The sequence below is a fragment of the Phyllostomus hastatus genome, unplaced genomic scaffold (assembly GCF_019186645.2).
Source record: "Phyllostomus hastatus isolate PE091 unplaced genomic scaffold, TTU_PhHast_1.1 phas_scaffold_501, whole genome shotgun sequence".
NCBI lineage: Eukaryota > Metazoa > Chordata > Mammalia > Chiroptera > Phyllostomidae > Phyllostomus > Phyllostomus hastatus.
This window is the reverse complement of record NW_025334033.1, coordinates 46,692,043-46,706,671: the sequence shown is the minus strand read 5'-3', so window position 1 is coordinate 46,706,671 and position 14,629 is coordinate 46,692,043. Positions and strand designations below refer to the sequence as shown.

At 53.9% G+C, this 14,629-nt stretch overlaps 1 protein-coding gene across 3 annotated transcripts in view; it reads left to right on the top strand.

Annotated features, from left to right (window-relative positions):
• Positions 1-14,629, top strand: part of ACTN1 (actinin alpha 1) — an 88,259-nt gene that overhangs the window by 4,028 nt on the left and 69,602 nt on the right. The gene's annotated exons all lie outside the window — the stretch shown is intronic.

Here is a 14,629-nt window from a genome sequence, read left to right as displayed (position 1 = left end):
TTTACTGTGTATTTTACAGGTGCCAGCCCTGGGGTTTCTCACATGTAGGGCCTTAATCAATATTTGTTGAGCTAATGGATGTTGAGACAGAGGCGGCCCTGGCAGCTGTAAGAACACAGTTGTAGAGAGGCCCAGGTCCAGATTCTGCACCCCTGTGGAGTAAGGTTGGAAAGCCAGGTTACAGAAGAGAGGCCTCCTGTTTACACTTGCTTCTGAACTGTGTGACCATCCCAGGAGCTAACTGAGGCCACCGTTCAATGTGGAGGACTGCAAAGATGGGGAGATGCCATCCGCCTGTCTTGAAGATTAGGGCTGCTAAAGCCAGGATGATGCCTGGCAGAAAGATCTGGGAGGGGAGAGCGCTGGCTCTAGTGCTCTTCACTATTCTGACTCCTGCCCGCTTCACCCCTTGCCAGTGTCCGTGGGGACAGGGGCCCAGTCTGTCCCATTCTCTGCTGAATCCCCAGTGCCTAGCAAGAGTCAGCCGTCTTATAGGGTGGTCAAGAAATAATAACTTGGTATCATGCATAGCTCTTAACTCTGGGCTGGGGGGTAGAGATAGGGATGGAACGATTTACATTCCAGATAAACTACCCACCCCATCCTGGGGCTGTGTCTGGCTCCACGCCCTGCAGATAGACATGCTCTGGGCATATTCGGTTCAAATCTTGGCCTTTGTACTGATTAGCTGTGTGATCTTGGTGAGTCACTTACCTTCTCTGTGCTGGATGTTGCAAATGAGGAAATGGAGACGATAGTCAGCCCTGCCTGATACAGTTGGGTGGAGGTTTGAATCAAGTAATATATGCAGGTAATTCGGCATAGCTCCTAGCAGATAGCCACTGCTCAATAAATGTTAACAATTTTGAGGTACCAGAGTGTCTGTGGCCTTTACCCAATATGCTTTGAGATAGGTGCAGTATATAAACCCATCATAGAAGGAGCTGAAGTTGCCCAGGGAGTTGTGTTGTCCTTCACCTCTGACCCTGAAGTCAGTGTCACTTGACCTTTCTGCTCAGTTCCTTCACCTATAGAATGGTGTAAAATTCCTGTTCAGCCTTTCCCTATTTCCTAGATGTACAGGATGGAGAAATGCATGTTAAAGTGCTTATTAGCTTGTTATAGGACAGGTACAATGACCTCAAACTAGGAATCTTTTTGAAAAGACAAGCCAGGGTGCCTTCAGGCCCATTGTTAAATAGCTGGGGCATTCTTGGACGGCCCGTCTTCCCCACCCCCCAGCAGCTTGCCCAGCCTTGCCGTGCCTCAGGACCTGTTGCAGCCGCTTTCTCTCCAAAGCTTGTCCCGTGTGGGTGCAGTGAAAACAGGTGCCCCACTGGTTGTCCAAGTGATTGACAAAGCCTGGTGGAGAGATGGACGGGGGCCTGAAGCATCAGCGTGTGGAGGCCAGCTGGCCCACACCAGGCAGGCCGGCTGCTTCTGGCTGCCACCTCGGCCGCCCTCAGACAGGCAGGCGTGAGAAGGCCTGGGCTGCAAGGAGAACCGGGCATTCCAGTTTTGAGGAGTAAGGTGACCTTGAGGGGCTGTTGGGGTCACTGGAGATGAGCTTGTAGGAGTAAGGCTAGCAGGCTCTTACGGGATCCATGGCCACCAGCCTTTTCAAATGGAAAAGGAGGAAACAGGTTTCCTGAAGTCTGGGTTCTTGAGGAGAGGCTAGAGGCTGTTCCCACCGAGGGGTGGGTGGGAGGTGGAAGGAGGCCCTGACCCTTGGGCCCTTCTTTGTGAGGTAGTTCTGAGCACCAGGAGGTCAAACCAGTGAGCATCCTGTAGTTTGGGGTTTGTGGTTGGGATCTGGGCTCCATCTTTCCACCTTCTTGAGGAAGATCTGGGGCTGGGCACCTGGCCAGTGGCCACAAACCGTAAACTTGGCTGGAAGACCTGTCACACAAGACCTGGTGCCTCCTCTGTGCCCGGAGCCAGGGCGGGGTGGCGCGAGCCTGAGCCAGGACCTGGTCACAGCCACAGACCTGCCGCCGTGTGTCTCTAGGGTATCTACCGTGGTGTCTGTTTCCCCACCTTCCAGTCCCTTAACTGTGAGAACGTTGACGGTTTCTTGGGGAGTCATTTAGTGGGCGTGGGCTGAACCCCTCGTAAGTGTCAGGTGCTCTGCCCATGCGAGGTCATGGAATTTGTGGTTTAGGTGGAGAGGGAGCCAGAAAGACAGAGAATTACACTAGGTTGCACCTGTAATGGCCAGAAGTGTGGCCAAGACAAATGTCACAGACACTGCAGGGCAGCCTGTGGGGGTGGAGAAGGTGAAGGGCTGGGGGGCACATGAACTTCACCTCCAAGGATAGGCAGGATGGCAGTTTTCGCTAGGAGGCCACCTTCTTCCCTGGCAGCCAGTCTGTGTGTGCGTGTGTAGAGGGGGTAGGACGGGGGTCAGGGAGAAGACTGGAAGGGCCCAGTAGGGGCAACTGCGCATGTGTTCCTTTCAGGGCCTGTAGCCTGGGGACAGTTCTATTGTTCTCGCTCATTGTCCTTCTTTCCCATTCTCTCCCTCTCCCAGAGCTGAGCTCTCTCACCTTTTGGAGAAGCCAGGCTGTTTGCACAGCTCCCAGGTGGGGCCCTGGAGCCCCACACCTCTGGTGCAGGTGTTGTTGGGACCGTTCCATCCAGTTAACCCCACGTGAGCTTGCCCCTACATGTAACCCGCCAAGGCTTTCCTGGGATCTGGTGTTTGGCCAAAGGGCTGTAGTATGAGGGCACCTTCCCCACTGCCCTGCTCTTATCCCCTCTCAGTATGGTCACGTCTGCAGAAGGCTCGTGAGCTGGGCTTACTGGTCAAGGACACTAGAGCAGTCCTGGGGCCCACCAGCTCCCCCAAGGTCATGCTGAGAGGCTGAGTGCAGAGGGAACCTCCGTGGCCTGGTTCCTTAGTCCTGGTCAGACTGGGTCACCCCAGGTGGACCCATGATTCGGCCCAGCGTTCTGTCTCCATCAGCCCAGGTACCAGCTCCCTGCTAAGCACGTATTGTCCACACCTGGCCCTGACGGAGGCAAGGAGCTTGGGAATGGCAGGGGCAGGAGACCCAGCCAACCGGGGCTCAGAGCCACCCTGGCAGCCCACCTTCCTCTTAAACCATGGCCGAGCTTTCCTACTGGTTCTCAGGCTGAGCGTCAAGTCCCAGCGTCCTTCCTTCTCAGTAGGTAGGAGGTGAACGCGTAGTGAGGGCTGGTCAGGTGCTCTCTGCTCTACCTCACCTGCTCTCCCCCTGTCATGTCCTGGCTGGGAACTACCTGGCAGGACCTCAATGTGTGGGATACCATGAGTCTGGTGCAGTAATGCATAGGCCCCAAAGCCATGACCCCAACCTGCCCCCTCTGTGTGCCCCGTTCAGCCACTCCCAAATGGAACCTTGCAATTGCAAGGGGTTGCAGAGGGGATGGTGGGGGGGGGGGGGTGGTGACAGGCCTTAGTCCAGCTCCGGCCCCTCCTAGACAGACAGACCTTGAAAAACAATGGCTGTCCCCAGCAACCTGGGTAGGTTCATCTTCCCAGGAGCAGGACTGGATTTTTTTTCTTAAGTTAAAAAACTCGTTTTCTTATAATAATCATAGCTTCTCATGCTTTCTGAGCACATGCTAAGTATCAGGCACTGTCCTCAGGACCTTACACTGCATTAACGAATCTAACCCTGTGAGGAGTTCCACTGCTAACCCACTTCACAGATGAGCAGACTGGCTCAGAGCGGCCACACCACTTCTCCGAGGTCATCCAGCCAGCCGGGGGCGGGGGTGGTGGGGGGGACTGGGAGCCGAGCCGGGCTGTGTGCTCTGGAGTTTGCCTCCTCACCACTTCCAAGCTGCTGCTTGTGAAACAAAATGCTCCTGCACCTAGGGGCATTTAACCAAAGGCAAACATACAGAACAAAACCCAGTGGTGAAAACATTCTGGAATTAGGTAGTGGTGAGGGTGGGCAAGTGTGTGACTGCACTGAAAACCACGGAATTGTATGCTTTAAATGGGTGACTTTTGTGGTGTAATAATTATAGCTCAAAAAGCCCTCAGAAAATGCTAGCAATAGAAAGAAGAAGATGACAGTTGCCTGTCATCCCACCTCCCGGAGGTAAGCACCCGCCCATTAGTTTCTGACGCTCTCTGCTCTCTGAGTCCCTCTTCCTCTCATCCGGGCGTGCTCCTTTCTCCCCCACACCCTTTACGCTAAGGTCAGGGATATGGGCGCACAGTGGCTGAGTGGGAGAATGGAGGAGGGAAACAATCAAGAAGGGCAGCTTTCTCCAGGGCCTGAGGCATGGCAGAGGGGAAGGGAGGAGAGGACCAGGGTCCTCCCCCAGGAGGCAGCTGCATCATCTTGGGTTGCCTAGCAATCGTGGGAAAAGGTGACTTAGCCTACTACAGAGGTGGGGGGAGAATAAAAGGCTGCCAGAGATGGAAATGGGGAGTAGATGCAGAGGATGCTGTTACCCTGGAAACTGCTTGCTTGGTCCTTGGCTACAGTGGGTTACTGGGCTGGGATCCGCTCTTCAGTGAGAGGTTGTAGGGTCCTCTCCAGGCCTGTCACCCGCAGTGACAGTGGATGGAGGACAGAAACCCTTCTTGCACAGGGCCTATGTGTTAGCCATGTTCTGTCAGCAGCCACACTTAACACTTGCAGCAGTCTTGTAAGGTATGTGGGATGATCACACTTGCGAGAGGAAGATCCTGAGCTTAGAGAGAAAGTGACAGGCTCACAGCCTCACGGTGAGAAAGGGCTGGGGATGAAGGGCTGGTACCCTTGGTGCTTAGAGGAAACCTTTCATTTTGATTTAAAGTGTTTCACAAGTCCACAGTCTGGGAGGTAATGTCAGCACGGCTCACCTCCTGGGAAGGGAGGAGGAGATGAGAGAAAGAGGAAGAGGCTGGAACTGCTCACCTCCAGGGAAGGGAGGAGGAGATGAGAGAAAAGAGGAAGAGGCTGGAAAGGAGAGTTAACTGTTTTATTGTTTATTTTTAGAGAAGGGAAGGGAGAGGGGAAGAGAGGGAGAGAAACATTAATGTGCGGTTACCTCTCCCACGACCCCCACTGGGGACCTGGCCTGCAACCCAGGCTTGTACCCTGACAGGGAATCCAACCGGCAACCCTTTAGTTTGCAGGCCCGCACTCAATCCACTGAGCCATACCAGTCAGAGTGAAAGTTAACTGTTTTATAACCAACCAACCAACCAACCAACCAACCAATCAATCAGTGTTTATTAAAAATGTCTCAGTTCCCCAAATAAGTAAAAAGACTAATAGTTCACACTGATTGGAGGTTGCATGGTTTGGATTACTTCCGTCTGTTCAAAAACACTTTGAGGAAGATGATGTTATTTTCTCTGTTTCAGACAGGGAAACAGGCTCAGAGAGGTTAAGTAACTTGCCCAAATTGACCAGCTATTGGGTTGGCCAAAAAGTGCATTTGTTTTTCCCATAAGATGCCTCTAGTAGCGCTTAGTTGTCGTTAACTTCGTTTGAAACAATTTTGTTAGAGTGTGTTGTGACAGTTGTCATATCAGAGTGCATTTAAAAAAACTTATCAAAAGTGGTGAATTTTTGTGTAGCCATTTTAATATTGGAGAGGAAAGAAAGTACATATTTTTAGCATAGTATGCTTTATTACTTCAAGAAAGGCAAAAACGCAACTGAAATGCAAGAAAAAAAAAGATTTGTGCAGGGTATGGACAAGGTGCTGTGACTGATCCAACGTGTCAAAAGTGGTTTGCAAAGTTTCATGCTGGAGATTTCTTGCTGGACATTGCTCCACAGTAGGGTAGACCAGCTGAAGTTGATAGCGATGAAATCGAGACCTTAATTGAGAACAATCAATGTTCTACCATGCGGGAGATAGCTAACATACTCAAAATATCCAAATCAATGAAGTTATTGGTGGAAATGGAAAACGTGTCCGTTATTTTACGGAAGAAACAAACGGAGTTTTTGGCCCACTCAGGAGTAAGCCAGGTGTGGAACGAACCCAGGTGAGTTGACCTTGCAGCCCATCTGTTCACTGGAAGTACAGACACAGCCTTAGTTATTCTGGAGTTTTCGATGTAACTGAGAGAGACAAGACCGACGTAAATGAAATAAAAAGCAACAGTTCAAGGCAGTGTCAAATCAAGTACTCATGCTAGTCATGATTTTAAGCTTTTATGCTTTCACATGTGGTTTTCTTTCCATCAGCCATGCTGTGCCACCCTGTGAGGCCCCGCCCCCTTCCACAGACAGGGCAGGTGGGGCCCCGAAGGGGTGAGTGGCTTCACCAGGTCTCCTTCTCAGCCGGAGCTGGACGCAGTTGGTTTGGAATCCAGGTCTTTTACCGGCGGGTCTGTGAGGCTGTGGGCATGGGTCTTTCTGAGGTTTTTTTTTTCCTGGTCGAAAAGGCAGTGGAGGATTTTAGTTGTATTTCTCCACATTTTCAGTAGAAAGTGTCAGACTGTCAGGAGTAGGAAGAGACTCAGGTCCCCGCACCCTGGAAGGCCCCCCACCCCACCATGTCCCTGGTGGCTTCCACGGAGCTGACCCCTGCTTTTTCGACTGGCTTCCCTGCCTGAAGATTCAGCCACATCCTCCTCCTCTGTTGCATTGATTCCTTCAGTGCCACCTGCTCCTTTTGGTCGGTCCCTTTGTTTGGTCACTGGAGGACCGAACAGGCCTTGAACCAGGTAGCCGAGCTCAGAGTTTGTTTTGGTTGTAAAAGCCTGTGCCCGTGAACCTGGAGCTAGAGGTTCGTGTTTAAGCCTTGAGACTGTGAAGAAAGTTGGTGAAGGAAGGCGTGGGGGCTTAGGTTGGGGTAAATGCTTTTGGCTTTAAGCTTTGTGGGCCAGGCCAGGCCAGGCCAGGCCAGGGAGAAGGCAGTGCCCTTCCGGACCCCCAGCTTTGAACCTTTGCTGCCCAGGGTCTAAATGCAAGGCCCCAAACGGTTCGGCCAAGAGCCCAGCCGAGCAGCCACCACTGGCGGAAGGGAGCCTTCCTGACGAGCGGCCTTCGTTCTACCTTGCTTTTCCTGTTTTGGGGTGGTTGGTGGCATGGGGCTGGTCAGCGGGTGGGCACAGGCCTGTGAGTTGAGACCAGGCCAGGGCTTGCTGGGGAGCATTTTTATGGGCCTGACGATTTATTTTTTTAAAGCCATCTGTAAAGCTCTGATGATCACTGATGGGCGTAGAGTGGAGTGGGGCTCAGCTCTATTTTCAAATCCTCTGTAGGTGAAATTATACCAGGGAAGGGAACGTGGAGGTGGGTGGCCTCCTGCAGGCAGGTCTCGTAGTGGAGCTCGGCTTGCCATCTGGGAAGAGAGGCAGCAAGCCTTGCGTGTGGGTGGGAGGGGCTTGCTGCAGGCAGGCTCTATCTTTTGTCCTTATGTCCCATGTGGAAACGTCCGCAGGGAACAGCTTGTGGTTTGGGGGTGGAGAGAGAAGAGGGCTTTTAACTCTAAGTCCCAACACCAGGAAACAGGATCCCTGCCATCCCCGGGGGAACCGGGCGGGGGGCAGCCGCTCTGCGAAGGTCCCACTCTCTTGACCCCTGTGTCTGTCTGTCTGGGTCTGTCAGTGGGCATGTGAGTCAGGCACGTGCACGCATGCACGTGTGTTGCTCCGAGAAGCCCCTTTGTTGTTTTTGGCCACCGTCTTGATTTTCTCGGAGGAGTGGCTCCCCTTCAAACACCACAGACATCCTCCAGATGATATATAATGGCACTTTCCAGTCGAGTTCCCGATATTTCGGAAAGGCCTCTCTTTCCAGGAACCCAAAGTACTTTTGCAGACTTGGCCCCGGGAGCTGGGGGAGGCGGTGCATGGATCCTGCTTTCCCGGAGCAGGGGAAGGAGCAGGGGAAGCCGGGCCAGACCCCTGGTTTCCTGCCCTTCACCCACGGTGGGACTGTGCGGAGCAGGCCTCACTCGCCCGAGGCCCCGAGACCCCTCTTTAGAAATTTGGATAATTTCCCAAACTTTAGCCCCAATGAAAGCCACCCATTTTTTTTAAAGTTAAGCAATAGTAAACTTAGAGGTTTATTGTATGTAATCAGCTTTAAAAGAATTAAGGAATGCCACGCTGGGGTCTCAGTTCAGTGGGCCTGGCTGGAAGCCCATTAGTGCAGCTGCTTGGCATGGGCGGTGAGGATACAGTGGGCCCCAGGGCTGCTTGGCGGGGGGCCCTGCCCCGATTCTCCCTTTCCACAGAAGCTGCTGGTTCAGCAGGCCCAGCTGAGGGCCGGCCACCTTGTGGCTCAGAATATATCTGGGACTATGGAGCCGAGCACCCATCTCCCCACCTCCGGCACAGACTAACCTGGTACTGTGCTAGGGGCCAGGCACATTTCACAGATACTGATTCGTTTAGTCCTCACAGCACTCTTATGAGGCAGTTTAGCTGGGACATTTAGGAAGGCCTGCGAAGGCTCATCTGGGCACAGCCATTATTTCTAGGTTTTCTGCTCTCGAGACCAGTTCCCAAAGACCAGGAATGGTATATAGGTGGAGTTGAGGCCTCCGAGAGCTCCTCTCCTATGCCATTCGCTCCCCTCACTGGCATCAACCCCTGTCCAGTCCGGTGTGTTCATGCTAAGCAAATGTTTCTATAGTTCCTGCTTGTGTAGTTGTCTTTTTGTGCCCATTTAAAAGATCCCACAAATGGTATCACACCCACTGTGCACCCTGCCCCCTCGCTCACACTTCTCCCGCAGCCCGGAGCTGTTGAGGCGGGCTCAGCAGCCAGCCCGTGTCGTGGATGAGACCGCTGAAGCCTGGAGGGGCTGGAGGACTTGGGGCTGGTCCAGGTCGCTCAGCGCCCACAGGTGGCGGGTGGCACTGGAAGCTGGGCTTCCCGCCTCTGCAGTGGTGCTCTGTGTTGCGCGGTGGCCACTCTGTGCCCTGCCCGAGTTCAAAGACTAGGTGGTGTTTGACGAGGGACAGCAGGAGAAGTCAGACTCAGTTTCTTTTCTTTCCTCCCACATGGGTTTTTGGCATCGGGCTCCCATCCCTGGGGGGCACGTGCGCCCTTGCTTGGTGCCCTCTTTTCCTGGGGCTTCAGGAGCCAGGTTCTAGGGACTCACACCACTTTGCCATCTTGTCTTTCCCCAGAGTAGCAGTTCTTTTATTGCTCCTTGATGAAGCAAATATGCAATGACAGAAAGCTACTGTGTCTGTATTAGGGAATGCCTCTAAGTGGATTCTGTTTTGCATCCCACAGTGGCACCTTGCAGCATTTGGAAGTTAGTCATTCTCCGAGCGTAGAGTTTTGGAAGAGGCCAGGGGAGGGGAGGCATTGCTGAGCCCCTCTTGGCTGGGACCCAGGGGTAGCCACTGGGATTCCAGATATGTCTCCCTGTCCCCACCAGGTTTCCTGGCTCTGGCACTTTGTCCCTTCCCCCTGGCTCTGAGCCACTCAGCTCTTGCCTCGCTCACTGCGCGCCTGGGTGGAGAGGATGGGCTGGGGAGAGCTGGAAAGGACAGGCGTGTTGGCAGCCTCATCACACTCGCTTTGGTCACTGTTGTGAAACTCTTGGCTCTGAGGACATTTGGAGGGTTCTCGGGATGTCACTGATCTATGAGTGACTTGAGACTCTGGGTGATTGAAGGTGTATTTGTGGGGTCTCCTGGGCCACCCTAGTAAGGGATCTGTTACCTGGGCTCCTCGAAGCTGAGCTCATGAGATCCGGACACACTCATGCCCTGGAGCCTAGCAGGTCAGGGGTGGCTGGTGGGGTAGGACAGTGGTTCTCAACCTTGAACTTCAATCAGAGTCACCTGGAGGGCTTGTTAAAGCACAGATTATGGGGGCCCGTCCTCGGAGCCTGTCATCTGAGAGGTCTGGGGTAGGGCCTGAGAATGTGCATTTTTAGCACCTGAGAGGACACTGTGGAGTTGCTGCCTGAGGAGGGGGTACAGAAGAACAGGGGTAGTCTGTACACTCCAGGAAGGAGTACTCAGGAGTACTCAGGAAGGTCCTGAGCCAGATTGTGACTTTGCTGATATTTTTTACCTCCTGCCTCTTCTCCCTCCCCACTAAAGAGTCAAAGCTGCATTTCTTCTCTATTTGGGAGGCCCAGGCTCAGGGAAGAGTTGTGCTCCTACACCCTGAGCCTGGAACCTCCCACTGGCACATAGTAGGTGTTCAACAGACATTAGATTGTGATGAACAGTGGGGGTGCATGCCTTTGGAGGGGGTGTGACGACCACAGTCCTGCAGGAGATGTCTGGCAGATGCTAAGGTGCTGGGTGGCGACCCTCTGAGTCACCAAGGGCTGCTTCAGTGATGGGCCTGAGTCCAGTACCCAGAGCAGAGCCTTGGGCTCGGGATGGGGTCCCCGCCTGCCAGACCGCTTGGCACCCCTTCCCTAGGTGTCAGATTGCTGGTGGGGGGAGCTAGCACAGGCCCCCGCCCTCTGTGAGGCAGTCCAGCTGTGTTTTTTCCTCTTTGGGCCCGCAGCCCACTTTGGATTCCTGTCCTGAGGTACTGGCCAAGCTAACGTGTCCCTCCGCTCCCTGCCTATTGCACTTGGCTGGGGCCCCTACTTCAGAAAATCTTAGGGAGTTTCTTGTCCTCTTGTGTGGGTTCAGGGGCCTCAGGGGAAGTAAAACCTGGGCCTCGGTTTTCCTTCTGGCCCTAGCGCTGAGGTTTTGTCTGGAGTGAGGGACGTCAGCAGCCTTGTCTTTAGCCACGGCAGCGGGGAGGTGTGGGATCAGACAGGGCCCCTGGCCCCTCCAGCTTGCCGGCACGCAGGACCCCAGCTCACCTGCCTTCTGCTGCCGCTTTTCTGTCGGGACCCTGTGGGCGGCACTGAGCAGGTGTGTGGAGAGGAGCGGGTGTGGAGAGACTCTGTTTTGCACTATTAGGCCAGAGACGTGCTTGGGAGGACCCTGTCCTGTCCCCTCCGGACAGGGAGAACGATTGTGTGTTCTGTACCGGGGTCCTGGGAGACCTGGGTCTCATGTTAGAGCTGCCCGTGGCTCCTTGACATTGACAAGTCATGCCTGATCCTTACCCAGGAAAGGAGGGGCCTGGGCGACGGGACGGCACTGGTGCTCTGTTGTGAATGTCCTCTTGGGTTGTTGCATGGAGGTGACCTCTAGCATTCTGCCTTTCCCCTTGACGGGGTGTCCCTCAGCAGAGTCAGGTCACTCTTGAGGTGACCTTGAGGTTGATCCCAGGGCTTCCTAGCCCGGGCCTGAAGCTAACTATTATGCTAACACAAAATCCCTTCTCTTTAAGGGTCTTCTGTGTCCTCAGCTTGCAGGAATTTGTTCTTACTCTCTAGGGAGGGCATGGGTGGGCCAGGTGACTGAGCTTTTCATATGGATCCAGAAGGGCTGCCCTCTTGGGCCCTGCCCTCTTTTACTCTGGAAATGCCTGCTGGGATGTGACCAGGGCCCTGAGGAGAGAGTGGAGACGGCCTTGTTTGGGGCTGGTGAAGGTCCCTCGGCTCCAGCTCCAGGGGTGGGGGTGGGGTGCATGGGGGTGGCTCAGGAGGAGTCAGGAGAGCATCTCTGCCCACTGCAAGGTGGGCCGTTCATAACTGGTCCTTTGTGTAGGCTCGGCTGCCCCAGGCCTGCTGTGAGGGAGGTGCCTGCCGTGGGCAGGAGACACCCCGGTCCGAGCCAGGGAGCCAGGGTTTCAGCCTGGAATCTGCCCAAGAGACTGGTGCCAATAGGCAGCCTTGTTTTTCACTTTGTTCACTCCCAGAGCCCAGCTCTATCCCTTCTCTCCCTTGTGGCAGTTGAAAGAAATCAAATCATCCAATGTCCAAGCCAGAAGGGACCGCCTATACTGTCACCCCTTAGATGAAGGGACTGAGGTCCGTAGTGGTGATCAGACTTGTCCAAGGGACACTGCCATGACGTCATTCCTTGTGGGGCTGGTTTGGGTGAGGATTCTGTATTCTGGGTGCATGTAAACCACCTTCAGAAGTCATCCTTGTGGGTGGGCTGCTGAACGCCTGTTGACAGACAGGCAGGTTGAGCAATGTGCACTGAAGGCAGGTGGAGCTGCTAGGTTCTGGCTGGTGTGTGGGTGGTCAAGTTCAGGTGAATTTCACACATGCTGGCAGCTGTGCTCTGCCAGGCTGGAGGTGGTGATGGGCAGGTGGGCCCTTTGCATGGCTGCCCCAGCACTCAGATGTTCCTGGGACTGGCTCCTCATTTGGCTGGTGAGGAGGGGAGCAGGGAATGAGCCACAGGGACGAGCGGTGGTGCTGCTGGTGGTGCTAGTGGTCCTGGGCCTGGTCTTAGCAGCTCACACTCAACCACACTCCCAGCCCTGCGCTGCGTGCATTATCAGTGGGTGATCATAACCACCCTGTGAAGTATAAGGTACATCACATTTTCATTTCAACCCTACGGAAGGCGTTGAGGATTATTGAGATTCAGTGGCTGGCCCCAGCCCACACAGCTCTGGAGCAGGGTTGTGGCCTCTGAACCCAGCTGCCTGCCCAGGACTCTCACTGCCCTGCTGTCTCCTCTGGCCAGGACGCTCCTGCTCAGGGGCGAGTCAGCCCTGCCTGGGGAAGCGAAGCCCCTCACCAGAGGTGGAGCTGGGTCTGCATCCTCCCAAACACCTCTGTCCTCACACGTGTTCCTGAGGAACCAGGAAGGGGCGTCCCTCTGGGCCCCGACACTGCAGGCCCCAGTGCTGCGCTGAGCGGCGAAGGTGGAGTGGCTCGGTGTCACATGGGGGCGTTGTATTCACCTCCCACACTCCTCTTTGCCCTCCTCCTTTTTCCTCATCTGCTCCCCTTCCCTCTTGCTCCACAGAGTACCCCAGGCGCTGGCCACCCCTAAAGATGGCGTTGGGGTGAGGCTGTGCTGGGCCTTACCTCTGGGGGGGGAGCTTTCCTCATCTTCCTGGGGACAGGGGTGCTAGCCTTGTCTTGGTTGGGGCTGCTTCTTGGCTGTGTCAAATTTGGGTGCTCCTGTGACCATAGTCGTGTTCCGGGGTCCCCACCCTGTGACACAGCCACAGCAGCGTTTCTCCCCCTTCGCTGCAAGCTCTGTTTCTCTCTCTCTCTCTCTCTTTCTCATTTCATCCCCACAACAAAGCGGAATGTGTTAGTCCCAGTTACAGGTGAGGGAGGCAGAGCCCCGAGAAGCCCCAGAGTGCAATGGGGTTAGTATGTGGCAGACTGAGATTCACGCCCAGGTCTGTGGGGCTGAAGTGCCTGCACCTGCTGACACCTAGAGTGAGCAGAAAGAGGCAGCTGGCTCAAAAACAACCCCCCCCCCCCAACAAAAGAACAACAATGAAAAACCCCTAAACAACAGCAACAAACCAGCACTAACCACCCTGGCTGCATCCCAGTGCCGTAGGCAGGGTGTCTCGCCGCTGGAGTAGTGCTGCTGGCCTCCTGAGAGAGGGGCCAGGTGGAGGGCTCCCACAGGCCTATGGCGCTTCTTCCTCATGATGTGCGGGCTGGGAGAAGCTCAGGCAAGGGCACACGCTAGGGCGAGGACAGCTGGAAGCTGGTCTGAGCCTGTCCCTGAGTCTGGCCTTGCTTCTGTGACTGCCTCTTTGCAAAGAGTTTCAGTGCCCATTGTCACATGGACCTATGAATAATAATAATAATAATAATAATAATAATAATAATAATAATAATAAATACCGTAAGACCTATGCACACTAAATCCTCCTTTTTTGGTTAAATCTTCACTTGAGGACATTTTTTTTCATTGCTCCTAGAGAGAGAGGAATGGAGGCTGGAGAGAGAAAAACATTGATGTGAGAAACATCAATTGCTTGCTGTCTCATGTGCCCCAACCAGGAATCGAACCCGTGACATTTCGTCCACAGGATGATGCTCCAACCAAATGAGCCACAATGGCCAGGGCTACACACTAACTCTTCTGATGCTGTGTGCCTGGCACTGTTTTTAGCTTTTTTCATATCAGCACTGGGACGAGGACTTTACGAGTACAGACCATATAATCCTCACAACAACCCTGTGAGGTGAGCATGAGTCGCCCATTTTACAAATTGGAAAACTGAGACCCAGAGCTGTTTAGTAATTGGCCCAAGCCATTAAGTGGCAGAGGTAGGATTTGAATCCAAGGATTTCCAGTCAATAAGACCATGATTCCCTTGAGGTCAGGGACCTCCATGTCGCCTTCATTTCTATCCCCAAAGCCAGCCTAGTACCTGATTGCTAGTGGGCTCTAAGAAAAGTTGTGACAATGGAACGAAGGGTGTTTGGGTCCTGCCCTTCGAAGGAAAGTTGAGTAGAGACCTGGCATGGCTAACCCTGAGGCCCACCCTTTGCTTCCTGAGGCCACTTACTGATTGGGCGGTTGCCCAGAGTGTGGAGAGATTTCAAGGATGGGGGGGTGGGCAGGGCTGGGAAGACAAGCTCAGAGACACAGCACCTGAAGCCCCTCATTAGCTCTTCATTCCTTTCAGGAGGTCAGCTGGCCCAAGTGCCATTAGGTGTGTAATTACCAGGGATAGGAGCAAATAATTTAGAATTTAATAAAGTTATCAGTTCATGGGCGGGGGGGATTTGTTTCTTATTTCTCTTTATTCACAATGCCTGGTATGCGGTAGGCACTTACAGAATGTTAGTGGCAGGAATGAATGAATGAAAACACTGATGGAAAAATTCAAGCATGGGGCAGAGAATAGTGTGGTGAATCCCTCTGT